Source organism: Bos taurus, chromosome 12, assembly GCF_002263795.3.
Source record: "Bos taurus isolate L1 Dominette 01449 registration number 42190680 breed Hereford chromosome 12, ARS-UCD2.0, whole genome shotgun sequence".
In the NCBI taxonomy this organism is placed as follows: Eukaryota; Metazoa; Chordata; class Mammalia; order Artiodactyla; family Bovidae; genus Bos; species Bos taurus.
Genome location: NC_037339.1, coordinates 53,759,768 through 53,775,995, shown reverse-complemented (window position 1 = coordinate 53,775,995; position 16,228 = coordinate 53,759,768). Strand labels below are relative to the sequence as shown.

Here is a 16,228-nt window from a genome sequence, read left to right as displayed (position 1 = left end):
TTGTTCTAGGGGGAAAAAAAAATGACAAGTGAAAAGAAAATGTGACCCCCCATCCCTCTGAGGAGTGGCATATCAGAACTCCACACTTTCTTCCTGTCCAGCCATTTTCTCCTAATGGAAAAAGACAAGAAAGGCATAAACAAACATTGGAAATTTATCCTACCAGAAGTAGTTCTCTGCTTGTCATTTGAAAAGGAGAAAATATTGCCTTCAGTAAAACCAACTGTGGTATCAGGAAATGGTAGAAGTAAACCATAATTACTCAAAGCAGAGATCACTAACCAATAGAGAAAGAAGCATAGCTTTTACTTTTAAATAGTTCCTTCCCCTGTGCTCTCCAACCTCATTTTTCTTTTCACTTCAGATAATGTCCTACTTTGATGAATTAGTGAAATAAGCTTAGGAAGTGTTGCCGTTAATATATGGTGGTTTGAATCTCTGCTCTTCTTATTTATTGGCAGCTCGCCTTGCCAGTCATAATAATGTTTATCCATTAGCCATTTCCCACAGCAGGCTGAATGGAACTAAAGCCATTTTGTTCGTAGCTTTTATTTCTTGAAAAGTTGCCCACCAGATTTCAGATTTAGCACTAGCCACCAGGATGTGTGTTTTTAAATATCCTTGATTCCTACCTGATAAGCAACTGAAGAATCTCACCTAAAGAAACCTCACCTCTGTCTGTTTTCACAAGCAGTCACACTTCTGAATCTCATATAACTTTGTGATTCACTGTCTTTAGCTTCCATTGCTTCCCTTCAGGGGAAAGGGAACAGGTTCACTTAAAAAACGATTTGAACTGACCCCTGTTCCAGATCAATGTGCAATGCGTTGAGGTATTAAAAGTATGGCATTTGATTTATAGCCTTGTTTACCTCTGCATCACCAAGCCCTAGTGGGAGGCAGAGAGAAGCTGACCACAGCTGAAAATACCCAAATCTGGTTCACTTGAGGAGCACTCCTGTTTGTATTGAAAACAGTACGAAATTTCGAGAGTTCAAAAGTAAATGCAAGCAAACAGAAGCCATCCATTCCATTTCATTTCCTTGATTAGGAAGTGCCTTGACCAATTACTTTTCTCCTCTACTCGGTTAGTTGTCAAGGTGTACTTTTTATATACGTGGCCTGAGTGTCTAATGTATCTTTCAGGTTGTTCAGACATACTCTATGAATCAGGCAGAAGAGAGAGCTTTAAAATTTAGATACTAGAAAGGGAAAAAAATTAGGAAGGTGTATTTGTTAGCTTGGGCTGCCATAACAAATACATAGACAGGGTGGCTTAAACATTGCAAATTTGTTTGCTTATAGTTCTGGAAACTAGAAATCCCAGGTCAAGGTTCAGCAGTTTGGGTTTCTGGCAAGGGCTCTCTTTTTGACTTGCAGACAGCCGCCTTCTCACTATGTCTTTGCATGTCAGAGAGAGAGTGTGTACTCTGGTCTCTCTTCTTGTGAGGCAGCAGTTCTGTTAGATTAAGGCCTCCTCTTTATGGTCTCATTTAACTTTAATTACCTCCTAAAGACCCTGTCTCTAAATATAGTCATGCTGAGGGTTAGGGCTTCAACAAATGAATTTGGTGGGGGGGTGGGGGAGAATGGGAATACAGTTCCGTCCATGGCAGAAGGTATTTCTTTTAAGGACTTGCGGGGTGCTCTGTTGCTTAGTTGTGTCCAACTCTCTCTGACCCCATGAACTGTAGCCCACCAGGCTCCTCTGTTTATGGAGATTCTCAGGCAAGAATACTGGAGCAGATTGCCATTTCCTCCTATAGGGGATCTTCCTGACCCAGGGATTGAACCCGCACCTCCATGTCTCCCGCATTGGCAGGCGGGTTCTTTATCACTACGCCACCTGAGAAGCCCCCCTTTTAGCACTCAAGCAAATATCATGCTGTTGCCCCAAAACTAGACTACAGTCTAGTGTGAACAAAGGGGACTTAGACATTTACACTGATTTCAAGTAAATAGTATTGTATAAAAGTAATGTATTTTATGATTTTTAAAAACAGTGGTATAATCTTTAAAATGAAATCTGGATTATCATTTATCTCCTCTGCTATTGTGTTTCTAGTCTTTTACCCTCCATTGTATTTAATCTCAATGTGTACCTGGATATTTTTCCTTTTTCAACTTTAGCTTAGAAACCCTTTTGTGCAGTGTGGCAGCTATCTCACTAAGCATACTCTTCTGGATTTCAATAATATCCATTCTGTTCTTTGTCAAAACTTCATTGTCCTGATAGCTAAACTGGTGGTCCAGAAAAATGCAACTTTTTCTTTGACTTGATGTAGCCACTTCCTGAATTAGTCTCTCCCTTCTAATTTGTTTTAACCTGAAGAAAACCATCTGCCTGCCCTTTCAGTTTTCTCTAACATGGACTTCTAAGAGAATCAGATTTGATATTTGGAACTCAAGAGGGGGTGATAATGTCTTTTAGTTTGCAAGACTGGTATGTGAAGAAAAGCCATTCTCCCAGCCAGCCCAGAAATACTGAAAGTTTACTTGTTGACAGTATCCTAGATGCTTTGAACCATGCACATTCTGTTTCTGACCCTTAAAGTTGGTTAGGTTCCCCTTACTATCTTGTACTTTCCCTTGTTAGCACATAATCACAATTACTAATAATTAGTGTTTTGTGTAATTACTTCGATGAATATTAAAGTTGTGTGTAACTATTCCAGTGAATTCAACCCTGAATATTCATTTGAGGGACTGAAGCTGAAGCTCCAATACTTTGGCTATCTGATGTGAAGAGCTGACTCATTAGAAAAGACCCTGATGCTGGGAAAGATTTGAGGGCAGGAGGAGAAGCGGGTGACAGAGAATGAGATGGTTAGATAGCATCACCAACTTAATAGACATGAATCTGAGCAAACTCAAGGAGATAGTAAAGGACGGGGAAACTGGAGTGCTGCAGTCCATGGGGTTGCAAAGAGTCAGACATGATTTAGTGACTGAACAACAACTATTACTTATTTCATATTTTTCTGAGTGAGGGCTATAGTTTTATTCACTATTATAGCCGTGCATTTTATAGAGTTCTGCTCCTAGTATGTATCTTTTGAGTAAATGAATAAAAATGTAGCTCCTGAGAGAATTCCCCTTCTATTTTGCCAAAGATTTAATGAAGAAATTTAGTCATTTTTCCTCTTCCTCTTCTCCATCTCCCATTTAATGGGGGATCCCAAGAGTGTCACACCTCCACATAGTAAGAAACAAAAATAAGAAGCTGAAGGAAGGTAGAACTGCGTTTCTCATATTCCTAAACTGTGCCCTGAAGTCTGGATATATTTGTCCTTGATAGAGTTAGGAGTTCCTAGTGATTTTTTAGCTTCAAATATTATGAAGCTTATTAATGACTTGTAAAGCATTTGAAAGTATTACGCCCTGTCTCCGAGGTTGCTCTGTTCAGTTGTGCCATTCTTTTTGCTCTAGTCTCACTGGGCAGAGTTTGTGCCATGTTGCCACCTATTTTGAGGCTTAAACAGCAGCTGGCCCATGCCCTTAGCTTCTAACTTATGTTAATAGTGTAGGGTATGAAATATATATGTACATATACAAAATTTTGTATACATAGAATTGCATAGGTCATTTAAATCAAACTTGGTTATAATTGGATTAATAATGGCTTTCCATTCTATAATTATGTATTTGGTAATGTTATTGTGTCTTTAGTGAGACCTGTGGGTTTGATAGTGTTTCCCTGCAAGCATCATTTTTACTGCCCAGCAACCCTAAGACTTATCATTATGGACCAGTTTTTACCCATGCCTCAGCAACTTCCCTTTCACTTTCCACTTTCATGCATTGGAGAAGGAAATGGCAACCCACTCCAGTGTTCTTGCCTGGAGAATCCCGGGGACAGAGGAGCCTGGTGGGCTGCTGTTTATGGGGTCGCACAGAGTCGGACACGACTGAAGCCACTTAGCAGGTAGCAGGTAGCAGCAACTTCTGGAGGAAGATGAATGCTCCAGATACTCCTGGGTGGTGATCAGTATTCTATTAGGACGCAAAAAGAAGTGTTCTTAGGAGGACAGAATAGACTTCATAAATCATAAGCTGTACGTTCTTCCCCTCTTGCTGTGTTTGTGTGTTCTTTGAGCCGTCTCATCAGCTCCCATGGCTTTAATAATCATTTTCTTAATATGTCAACGATTACAAAATAAAATCTAAATCATTGGCCTTGCCTTTTCTCCGAAACTGTAGGTTCATGTTTCCATCTGTCTATTTTATACTTTCACTCAAGATCCTGTACCTTAAATTCACTGCAAAGCACAAGAGTGAAATAAATGCCTAATTCTGGAGACAGACTACCTGGATTGAAGTTTCCCTTCTTCTACTCTCTCCTTCCCCTACCCAATTCAATTTTTGCTATACTCAAAATGGTTTTTTATGAAGTGTAAATCACGCTATTAAATCTCTTATCTGAAACTGTCCAGTGTTTTCCTAAAATACAATCCGGACACTTTGCCAGCTAGTCACGATGCTTGCCTATTCCATCTCATCCCCACAGCTTATCCTGCTCTAGCCATACTGGCTGCCTTCTGTTTCTAAAACATGCTAGAATTTTTTCCCTCTCTTAGAATGTCCACATCTTTATATGGCTGTCTCCCATTATCAGATTCAGAGAGGCTTTTCCTGATCATTCCATCTAAAGCAGTCCTCTGAAGTTGTCCCCATGACCTTTCTTTGTGGAGTTTAGAATGGAGAAGACAGAACAAGAGGTCAAGCAACTAAACAAACAAGTAATTTCAGACAGTAATAAGGGCTAAGAAGACAGGTAATACTGTAACATTGGTTGTGCATTAACTATGGGCTCTATTGTAAGTACATCTCAAGCTTTAACTCATTTAACCTCACCCACCTACTAGATAGGTACCACTACTAGCTCCATTTCACAAGATAAACACTGAAGTACAGAAAGTTTAAATATCTTCCCCCAAATCACAATGCTAGAAGGTAGACAAAGCCAGAGTTCAGTTCTGGAGAGTCTGGCTCCAGAGTCTGCTAATAATCTTATGCTGTATTGCTTCACCATGCCATGATTTTATCACTGCAGTTAAGACTGAGTCAGGAAGTAGAAGGTGCAGAAGCAGAGGGCCGCTTCCTTCCTAGCTTCCCCTCCCTTCTTCCCTCCCTTCGTTCCTTCCCTTTCTTTAACATTTAACGGTGGCTTTATGAGGTGAATGCTTGAAAATATTCAACAGGAAATTTAATTTACTCTGCACTAATGTTTGCAAATACATTGTTGCTGCTAAGTAGCTTCAGTAGTCCGACTCTGTACGACTCTGTACGACCCCATAGACGGCAGCCCACCAGGCTTCCCCGTCCCTGGGATTCTCCAGGCAAGAACACTGGAGTGGGTTGCCATTTCCTTCTCCAATGCATGAAAGTGAAAAGTGAAAGTGAAGTCGCTCAGTTGTGTTCGACTCTTAGTGACCCCATGAACTGCAGCCTACCAGGTTCCTCCATCCATGGGATTTTCCAGGCAAGAGTACTGGAGTGGGGTGCCATTGCCTTCTCCAAAATACATTGTTAGCAATTCTTAAATATTTCAAATCAACTAACTTGAAGTACAGAAGGCTTGTTCTCTAATAACTCTTCAGGTGACATGAAATCTGAATGAAGCCTATATGAGCTGATTCTAGCCTTACTGCCCATCTCCTTCACTTGCAAAACCCCAGCACCTGAAAGGCACCTGATACATACTTGTTGAGTAATTAAATAAACAGATAAATAACGTTCGATAAATTACTTGACCTGTTGGAGCCATTACTTTTTAATGTAAAATGTGCCTAATGTACCACTTTGAAGATGAAATAATTGTATGTCCTTGGCACACCACGTAGCACAGAGAACTGGTGGAGGTTTGCATCTAAATAACTGGATCCATTATCCATCCCACGCTAGAGACTGTTTATCCTCTCGCTTTGTTTCTGTCCTCGTTAATGGCTTTACTACTTATCTGGTTGCCCAAGATAAAAACCTCAGTCTTCCTTTCCTGCATTTTCCACCGCTTCTTCTCATCCCATTCCTTATTGTCCAGTATATTCTATCCTATCTATTAAATTCCTGTGTAATGCCTCTTCTTGTTCCCACTAGTTTCGATCCACGTGATTTCATGCTTAGCCAATTTTAATAGCCCTCTGCCTCATTGCTCTTGTCCTGTCACAGCTCTGGAGCATTTGCTGTATGTTGCCTGAATTCTAGAATATAAATTTGATCATCTCACTCTTGTTAATAACCTTGAGTGATTTTCTATTTTTCACAAATTGAAGGCTGGATTTCTTAGTATAGTACATGAGCCTCTTTACTAATAGGACTTTAGCTTAGCCTTCTTAGCTCCTCTCAAACCTTCCTCTTCATGTACGCTGCTGTGGCCCTGATGAATTTCTCACTGGGCCTGGATTTGCATGTGGTGACATGTACCTTTGCTCATGTCTTTTCCTTTGCCCCTGGTCCTCTCCATTAGCCTTTCATTTTTTATTCAGCTTGGTGAATCCCTACCCATCCTTTGAGACTGAGCCCAGTTGTCATTTTGTCTATGAGACTCTCTTAAGATTTCCTATTGTTCTTTTATTGTATTGTTTTAAGGATTATCAGTTACATGACTGTCATGCTCAGTTAATCTTCCAACTCCTTGGAATTAAGACTTTTTTTTTGACCATGTCACATGGCTTGCAGGATGTTAATTCCCTGGCCAGGGATGGAACCCATGCCCCTGCAATGGAAGTACAGAGTTCTAACCACTGGACTGCCAGGGAATTCCCAAGACTCTTTTTGTGTGTGTGATGAACTCAGTGTGTATCTATATAAAGTGTGTGTGTGTGTGTATTTTCCCTCTGGGACATAGCAAAAGGACATAGCATTCTCACACTCTAATGCTTTACACTGCTGTTTGGAGGGAACTGACCAGGAATTAAGACTTGAGCTTTCTTGAAGCTTAAGGTATATAGGGTTTAAGAAGGCAGAGAAAGTTTTCCTGGCATTCTCCAAATGAGGAGAGCAGAGAGATTCCCTGAAGTCTTCCAAAATCATCCTAGAGATTGAGAGTTTGAAAGAGGAAAAGAGGAGACAGTGTCAGGGCTTGTATTTTGAGTCTGAGTCTCCTCAGTTGAACAGGTTTTCCTGCCCTTACCCGTCTCCATGCTGACTGTGAGCTGTGCCCCTTCCTAGTTCACAGGTCTAAACTCCTCAACTGTGTCTCAAGACCTACCACCAGTACCAGGCCTGGCTTTCAGCTTCCTCAGCAACACCTCTGCTCTTGCTAGCCTCGGCTGTTCTCTCTTCCTGACCTTTTCTGGCCTTTTTTGTTTCTCATGATTCTGCTCTGACAAACACAATGATTCCTGGTATTTGACCCCAGCCTGATCCGCTGACTGATTCTGCTGTGCCCTTTGGTTTTCCCGGAAGGGGAACTTGTAGACTGTCAGGGGAGCCTGATGATACCCTGGGGCCAGACTGTGACAGCTGGGTGTGCTCAGGCCCCTCAGCCGCCTGAGGGGCCCTTCTCTGGATATTCAGCTAATTGGGGGTGGACAGTTACTGCAGTTTTCTGTCACCATGTCTTTATTGTATTGATAAGATACTTTAGGAGCCTGCAGTGCATGCTAATGACTAAGCGGTAAGGTTGTCAGAACGATTACGAACTGCTTGAGAACAAGGATAATGTCCTTTTGTTTTCTTCCTCATCGCCCCTCAGCATATATTAGTCTTCAGTAACTGTCATCTGAGTAATAATTACAGAGTGGCTGGATCACAGTTTTTTGTTTTATTTTGTTTCATATTATTCCTCATGCTGAGAGAGAAAGATTGATTTAACTGTAGTGACAAATGTATAGATCGTATTAGTCCAGAGATTTTTAAGTATGCTTTTTTCCCCCAACCACAGTTGTATTCTTTTATACTATTGAGATTTTATTGTTGTTAAGGTTAGTATACTTTGGGGAAAGGTATGAAATCCTTTATTCCTCTGAGGACTGTAAAAAGATATGAAATAGCATGTCTCAAGATTCTCTCCTTCCATGAAAGATTAGGATCGCCATTTATGTCATGTCAACTTCAAGGCTGCTCTTAGAGGATGGAAAATTAGGGCATTCCTGTATGGAACTGAAATACATTTATCAAATAGAATGGAATTTATTTCACAGTAAAAAGAGTAGTCCATCTTCACAGGCAGCAAATACAGATGTGGGATGGCCCTTTTTAGAGACTTACCACAAAAGGAACTTATTCCTTTTCAATTTGCATATACTGCCCAACACTTGCGTGTTCTCTATTAAGAATTTCTAGGTAGAATTGAAGTGGCGGATGCATGATTAGTTTAATAAACATACACAAAAAAGCTTTCTTTAAAGTCGTGTTAGTAATATGAGCTATTATTTTAAATTCGGTTCTGTGTTTGTAAACTTGCAAATCCAGACACTGCCTTTATTTTTTGAGAGGTGGAGGAAAAAGGAATGGCTGCAAGGGCTGACCTCTGTCTTTAGGGAGGAACTGTGGCTTTTTTTTTTTTTTAATTCTTGCAAATATTGGAGCACATTCTGTTTGGGGATAAAACTAAGATGCAGTATAGCATAGCTTATGTTTTTTATTCCTATTATACCCCTGTGTAAGTAAGTACTATGTGATGTTTAGGTCCTAAAATTTTTGCATTTAAAATTTTGCTCATTTCATCGGTAGCTTTGTTTCTTTGTAGTTGAAAATGCCTGCTGATTGTGCATGAGGTAGACAAGAAGATCATGTATGTTTTTTATACATAGAACAATTAAAGATGGAGCTTCCAGTTTATGATTCTAGTTCAGATTTAGTTTATATATCTCTGGTTAAAATAGTCACCCTTTTTGGGTTGGCATTTGCCAGGTTGATCTGTGCTACAGTTTCCTGGAAGGCCATTTTAATAAAGGATCTTTGGCAGCTTGAAAATTCTCTTGAACTTATGTCTAGAACATGATAGATGTTTGATAAATGTTTATTGGCTTTGTGCATTCAGATCTGAATGTCTTCCTACATCTTGTTATTTCCTCTCCATATTTCTATTAGCAAATGTATGTATTAATAAATATTACAACAGAGCTAGACTTGGCACTCAGTAGACATGCTAGCATTTTTACTACCTCATAGTATAAAGAGGTGCTGATATTACTTAAGCAGGGATCTCACGTTCAGGCATCTCTTGGTTTCATACATGGTATTTGGACTTCGAAAGACTTGGCTTCCTGCTGCTTCCTTTCTATATTACCTGGGACAAGAGACGAGTGCTTTAAGTGTCTCGTTTTTTCATCCTTAAAATAAGAAACATAGATCTTGCTTCATAAAGGTGACATGACAATATATATCAAGTATATAGCAATGTACTTGACACAAGTAAACTTTAGTAAATTGTGACTGCTGCTGTTACTGTCACCATCATTGTCATTAATCGTCACTTACACTACTGTAGATTTACCTGTTACACTTTTGGTAATGTCCATCCCCAGAGTTCACTTGTATTTATTTATTTGGATGTTGGGCCAGGGAATAGAAACATTGTTTGGAGTCCTCAGGAGGGAAGGTTTTTTCCCAGTTCTCTCTTAGTAGGCTTCATGTGGCTTAATAAATTTTTGTGGACTCAACTATTGTGACAGGATTGTCCATAGATAGTAACTTTTATGATTACCAAAGTCTCAAGGAATGTAGCATTTTCATAACTGAGTCTTTCATTTTAAACAGAGAAAACTCTCTTGAGGAAACCCTGGCAAGTCATTGGGTTCAGCAGTGGCTGAAAATGTCTAGGGCACTTCCCAAAGCTTCTCTTGTAGTTTAAAGACAGAACACTCTCCCCAGTCCTGCCGTTACACCCAGAAGGATGAGAATAGATGTGGGTCACACACAGACAGGTCTTTGGGAGCGGGTGAGAGAAAGGCCCCCACCAGCAGATACAGTCTGGAGCTGCCTCAGTGCTGGCCCTCCCTGTGCGCCTTCCCTGGAATACACCCCTCCCCATCCTCTCCACACATGCGCATGGCAAAGCACATGCTGGGACCTCTCCTTTCCTTCCTGCTTCTAGCCAAACTCAGGTCCCAAGGAGCTCCTATTACACACTACTCACTTAAGTTACATCTAATCAAAGAGAAACTCCAATATTTTGGCCACCTGATGTGAAGAACTGTCTCATTGTAAAACACCCAGATGCTGGGAAAGATTGAAGGCAGGAGGAGAAGGGGACGACAGAGGATGAGATAGTTGGATGCCATTACCAACTCTATGGACGGACATGAGTTTGAGTAAGCTCCAGGAGTTGGTGATGGACAGGGAAGTCTGGTATGCTGCAGTCCTTGGGGTCACAAAGAGTCACACGATTGAGCGACTGAACTGAACTGAATCAAAGAGAGGCATTTGCAGACTTAAGGAATCTCCAGCTCACACATCATGCTTTATGAGAATATACTGAGGGAAGGGAACAATAGAAAGTTTTGTTCTCCTGAAGCTCTACCTTTCCTCCATGTTTAAAGTGAAGAAGATACTTGCCTGATATCTCTGCAAGTCAGGGGATGAGAAGGTATGCAACTGCAGCTATGTAGCCAGGCAGCACTACAATAAAATTTGCTCTATGACTGGGTCATTTTTTCTTAGGTATGTGTAATAGTTCTCTAAAAACCAATTGCTGAGACTCACTTAAGTTTACTTGGTTTTCCCACATACCAAGCATTACTTTAGTACAGGTAATCCTCACTTTCCATGTTGTATAGAACCATAAAAATGACCACTGAACCTAAAACCATGCAAAGCAATCTTAATAATCAGTGAGAAAAATCACATTGTTCTATAAACTTTAATACTTTTATCAAAACATTGAATCTCTATAAATGTATATAAAGATGAAAAAATAGTAAAACTGATATCTATTTAGTACTTAATATTTATATAGTACAATGAATTATATATAGAAGCATTGAGAATTGGAATGTCATTTCTTTATTGAAAACTTATGGACAATAATTTGAATTGTGCTTGCCTTCTTATCATATAGCTTATGATAATAAAGGCAGTAATTTTTCTGACACTTCAACAAATGGTCATATTCCTAAGTTTGCGTCAGTAAGTTCGCCTTTCCCAGTTCCTCTGGCTTACCTAGGTTTTCTTCAATAGCAACAGTTTCAGCATTCCTACGGTCAGCTATTCTTCTCTATATTTCCGTTTGATTCTAACTTTACTACTAGCATCACCAACTCAATGGACATGAGTTTGAGCAAGTTCCAGGAGTTGGTGATGGACAGGGAAGCCTGGTGTGCTGAAGTCCATGGGGTCGCAAAGAGTCAGACACAGCTGAGCAGCTCAATTGACTGACTGACTGACTACTAGCATTAATCACTTTACGATTTGTTTGCTACATCTCATCTTTGTTGGCCAGTTTTGTGTTTTGAGTTTCCATTTCTGTAAAAATGTCATGTCACAGCACAGCTCTATGTTTTATTGTCTGTGTGTGAAGTGGGTAACACGTGCACAGTCACTTTCAAACTTGGAGAGAAATGACCCGATTGGTCACAGATTGGCTGGATCACAAACGCTGGCCCAGATCCAAAGATTGCTTTTACTTTGTTTCACTCTTAGCTCAGGTGCCAAGTTAGGAAAAGATATAAAATCAAAGGTACCTGAGGCAGAGGGGCTCACTTCCCCAGAGCCCCTCTTGTTCCTCAAGAAGATGTTTCTGAAATTTGGTGGTCTTGGCAACCTACTGGGCTTGCTGCATTAATCCGTTTTGTTCAGACTACCATGGAGAACTAGAGAGGCAAAGTCACTCACTCAAGTTTCACAGCTCGTTAATGGCCACAGAGCTCTAGAGGTTCATTCATTTCACACCTGGTTCTGGCATTTATTCTTTTACCATATTTACTTCTTCTCACCCCTTCAAACACATTCTTTTCCTCCTTTGTGATGAGCTATGAGAAAATTTGGTCTTGGGACTTTTTCATTATTAGAGATGCCCTTATTCTAGTTATAATACCGCGGAGGTCAAACCAGTAGGACTTTCGTTTCTCTTACTTCTAGTAGGGACAGGAACACTCTTGTACCTCTGTTGTTTTTTGGAGAGGAGAGCCCTCAGCCAGAATGTGTACATCAGTTAACGCTGCAAGAGGGAAAATCCCTTAAACTACTTAGATTCTAGCAAAACATACTTCTGATATCAGATACAGCTCCCAAACTGCTTTCTGTTTTCTCTGACGTAATGAAGCCTTTGGCCATCACCGCTGCTTTGAAAATCAAAGCCTTTGGTCTCTAATGGAATGTTTATAAAAATACTCTATTTTGAAATTTGCTCAGGAAAAGGAAGTATGGTAAATGATTTTAGAAATCCCTTTTAGAAATCCCTCTAGCTTGCCTTGGCATTGATTCATTTAATGTTATGTACTCTGGAAATATCTGGAATTAGAGAATAAGGAAGTATTAAAACCCAAGTTAAATAAGCTCTTATCCTCATTGTTTTCTTCCATGGAAGTATAGCATCAGTTATGCATCTCTAATTGTTATTCTCTATGAGCAAGTAAACTGTCTTTTGCCAAATTTAATATCAGTATCTAGGGTAAGCTAAGGAGAAGGCGATGGCACCCCACTCCAGTGTTCTTGCCTGGAGAATCCCAGGGACAGGGGAGCCTGGTGGGCTGCTGTGTATGGGGTCGCACAGAGTCGGACACGACTGAAGCAACTTAGCAGCAGCAGCAGCAGCAGGGTAAGCTAAAAATATGTCAGAAGTCTCATGTGTTTTCATTCTTTTCCTAAGGTGAAAGTGGAAAGTTATTTTAAATGGAGTATAGAACAGCAAGCCTGTATAATAAGAACCCTACTGGTATTTCATTCTCTTGCTTTCCTTGGTGTCAGTAGAAAAAAAAGGGAATAAACAGTCAGATATATGGAACATTTAGTTTACTAATACAGTGACTCACAATACATGTAAAAGAGGCCCAAGGACCTATGGTGTTGGCTCTGTCTTGATGTAAAGCATTGATGTATCTTAAAGTAAGAAAATAACATTTATTCAAGAAATATTTAATGAGAAACTACTGTGACCAAGGAGTGTTCTAGGGAGCTAACCATGATTCCTGCTTTCCTGGGGCTTATATTCTAATGAGAAAGAGAGACAGAAAACAGATAAACTACATGGATCAATTAATTTAGTTGATCAGTTCATTGACTTTCACTATATATATCTTTTGGTTTGCCCACCAGCCCAGGGTCTTTATTAACATGGAAAAAAGGTCTGACTATTCAAAGTATTATGAAGTATTGAAGTAGAACTTTGGAGAATTGAGGGCAGTGACCTTTTAGAAAACAGCAGCTCCATCAGTGACTCCTGGTTGCTTGTCCCTCTCAGATGTGCTTTGTTGCTGGCCTCTGTTGTTAGTTCTCATGCACTTTGGCTTTCTCTCCAAAGTAATACAAAAAATACACTTAGGCTATCATTTTGACTTCAACTCAGAACATTTGTTAACTAACTTTTTAAAAAAACATAATAATAACAAATGAGGGGCATCATCAAATATAGCATCATAAAATGACATTATATCTGAATTTCAGGCTAAAACCTAGAATCAGATCAGATCAGATCAGTCACTCAGTCGTGTCTGACTCTTTGCGACCCCATGAATCGCAGCACGCCAGGCCTCCCTGTCCCTCACCAACTCCTGAAGTTAGAATAAGAAGCTGCTAATATTTTGGGAAACATTCCTTATTTGTCACTACTGAGTCCCCAAGGACATCCTATGGGAATAGCTGATTTACTATCTAGTAAAATTATTTGATTTTAAATCAAATAATGATTTAAAATCAAATAATTTTGATTTGATTTTTTTTCCTCATCTGAGGATCAGTGCAGTTGCTCAGTTGTGTCCAATGTGACCCCATGGACTGCAGCACACCAGGCTTCCCTGTCCATCACCAACTCTCGGAGCTTACTCAAACTCATGTCCATTGAGTCAGTGATGCCATCCAACCATCTCATCCTCTTTTGCCCCCTTCTCCTCCCACCTTCATTCTTTCCCAGCATCAAGGTCTTTTCAAATGACTCAGTTCTTTGCATCAGGTGGCCAAAGTATTGGAGTTTCAGCTTCAGTCCTTCCAATGAATATTCAGCACTAATTTCCTTTAGGATGAACTGGTTGGATCTCCTTACTGTCCAAGGGACTTTCAAGAGTCTTCTCTAACACCATGGTTCAAAAGCATCAATTCTTCAGCGCTCAGCTTTCTTTATAGTCCAACTCTCAGATCCATACATGACTGTTGGAAAAACCATACCTTTGACTACATGGTCCTTTGTTGGCAAAGTTATGTCTCTGCTTCTTAACATGCTTTCTAGGTTGGGCATAACTTTCCTTTCAGGGAGCAAGCGTCTTTTAGTTTCATGGCTGCAGTGATTTTGGAGCCCCAAAAAATAAAGTCCGTCACTGTTTCCATTGTTTCCCTGTCTATTTGCCATGAAGTGATGGGACTGGATGCCATGATCTTAGTTTTCTGAATGTTGAGTTTTAAGCCAACTTTTTTACTCTCCTGTTTCACTTTCATCAAGAGGCTCTTTAGTTCTTCGCTTTCTGCTGTAAGTGTGGTGTCATCTGCATGTCTGAGGTTATTGATATTTCATCTGAGGATAGTTTTATTATTAAAGTTGCATAAGAAAAAAGTTTTATCTCGGTAAGCAAATTTAAGACTGTCACTTTTGCTGTTTGCATTAACTAAACATGCTGCACAGTTTATCTGTTAAAAAATATGTGGGTTTGATTATGCCAGAGTAGTTACAGTCAGGAACTCACAGTTTTGTTTTGTTTTTTTAGCTCTTTGACTAAGCTGTGCAGGGTATTTGGACCCTGACCAGGGATTGAACCCATACCTCCTGCATTGAAAGTATAGTCTTAATTAACCACTAGACAGCCAGGCAAGTCCCCAAACCCCACAAATATTTTTGCTGAATGAACTTAAAGATCTTTATTCACCTTTTAAAATTCTCTTACAGAAACTGCCTCTCTGTCAAATACCACCTTTACAAACCAAAATTATTTTTCTTTGGCTAAGAAGGAAAACCACCCATCATTGATTTAACCAAATACTCGTAATCGTAAACTTTGTCTTTAAAACAAGGAGGCTACTTATTGTAGTTGCTTTTATTTTTGTTATGGTGCCTGCTTGATTTTTAGAAGTTGAAGGGAATATGCTCTTTTTTAGGAGTTCAGTTAATTGCAGGGAATAGATGAATATTCAGCAACCTGTCTTTTAAGGCCCTTTCTAATCCTGAGATTTTATGAGTCTATATTTACCTTTGCCCTTATTCTTATCCCTTAGTATAAGAGCAGGAATCATGTTAGGGGAGAATTGGGGAATGAATTGGGCTTTAGTTTAGGAGGAGTTGATGGGTGCTGAGTGGGAGTCATAGAACATACAGTGGTTGACTCAAAGAGGTACTGCTGCTGCTGCTGCTAAGTCACTTCAGTCGTGTCCGACTCTGTGCGACCCCATACACGGCAGCCCACCAGGCTCCCCTGTCCCTGGGATTCTCCAGGCAAGAACACTGGAGTGGGTTGCCATTTCCTTCTCCAATGCAGGAAAGTGAAAAGTGAAAGTGAAGTCGCTCAGTTACTGTTGACTCCCTCTCCTTTTTTTTTTTTTTAATACTTAGTACATTGTATTAATTTTAATTATTTTTGTAATTAGGGAAAAAAAGAAAGAAAAATATAAACCCATAGATTAAAACAAGTTTTAAAAATCACCTTCTCAAGTACCTTGCTCCAAACAGACAATCCCTGAATTCTTTAAGATGTATCTCTATTTAAGTCGTTGGAAAAAATGATTAATAAAAAGCCTTTTAAAACGCTTTTGTGGAGAGAAGTTATTTTTCATGGGATTAGAATATAAAACCTATGTTTATTGACTCCTATGAAGCAGTTTCCTGAAAGATGGGATTTTCCTTGGTTGGTGGCCAGATCAGATAGAATTTATGGTAGATATTTTATGTCCCTTGGAGCTGGACAGTCCTACCAATGATTTTATCATCAGCTCCAAATATACCACCAGCCATACATTTGGTACTCAAAAACTGCTTTCTGAGCCAAACCCAGTACTCATTCTTAAGGAAATAGTGAACACAAGATAATCCCAAGTGAGAGGAGTGAATTATTGTTGTGTTCTTTTTCTTATACTTTTCAGAAAATCTGAAAATGTTTATTGTGTATTACATTGGAACCTCAAGCACTGACTTTGTATCTCAAAG

At 39.7% G+C, this 16,228-nt stretch overlaps 1 protein-coding gene across 1 annotated transcript in view; it reads left to right on the top strand.

The window, feature by feature from the left end:
• The window catches only part of OBI1 (ORC ubiquitin ligase 1), a 44,911-nt gene that overhangs the window by 25,251 nt on the left and 3,432 nt on the right, over window positions 1-16,228 (top strand). The gene's annotated exons all lie outside the window — the stretch shown is intronic.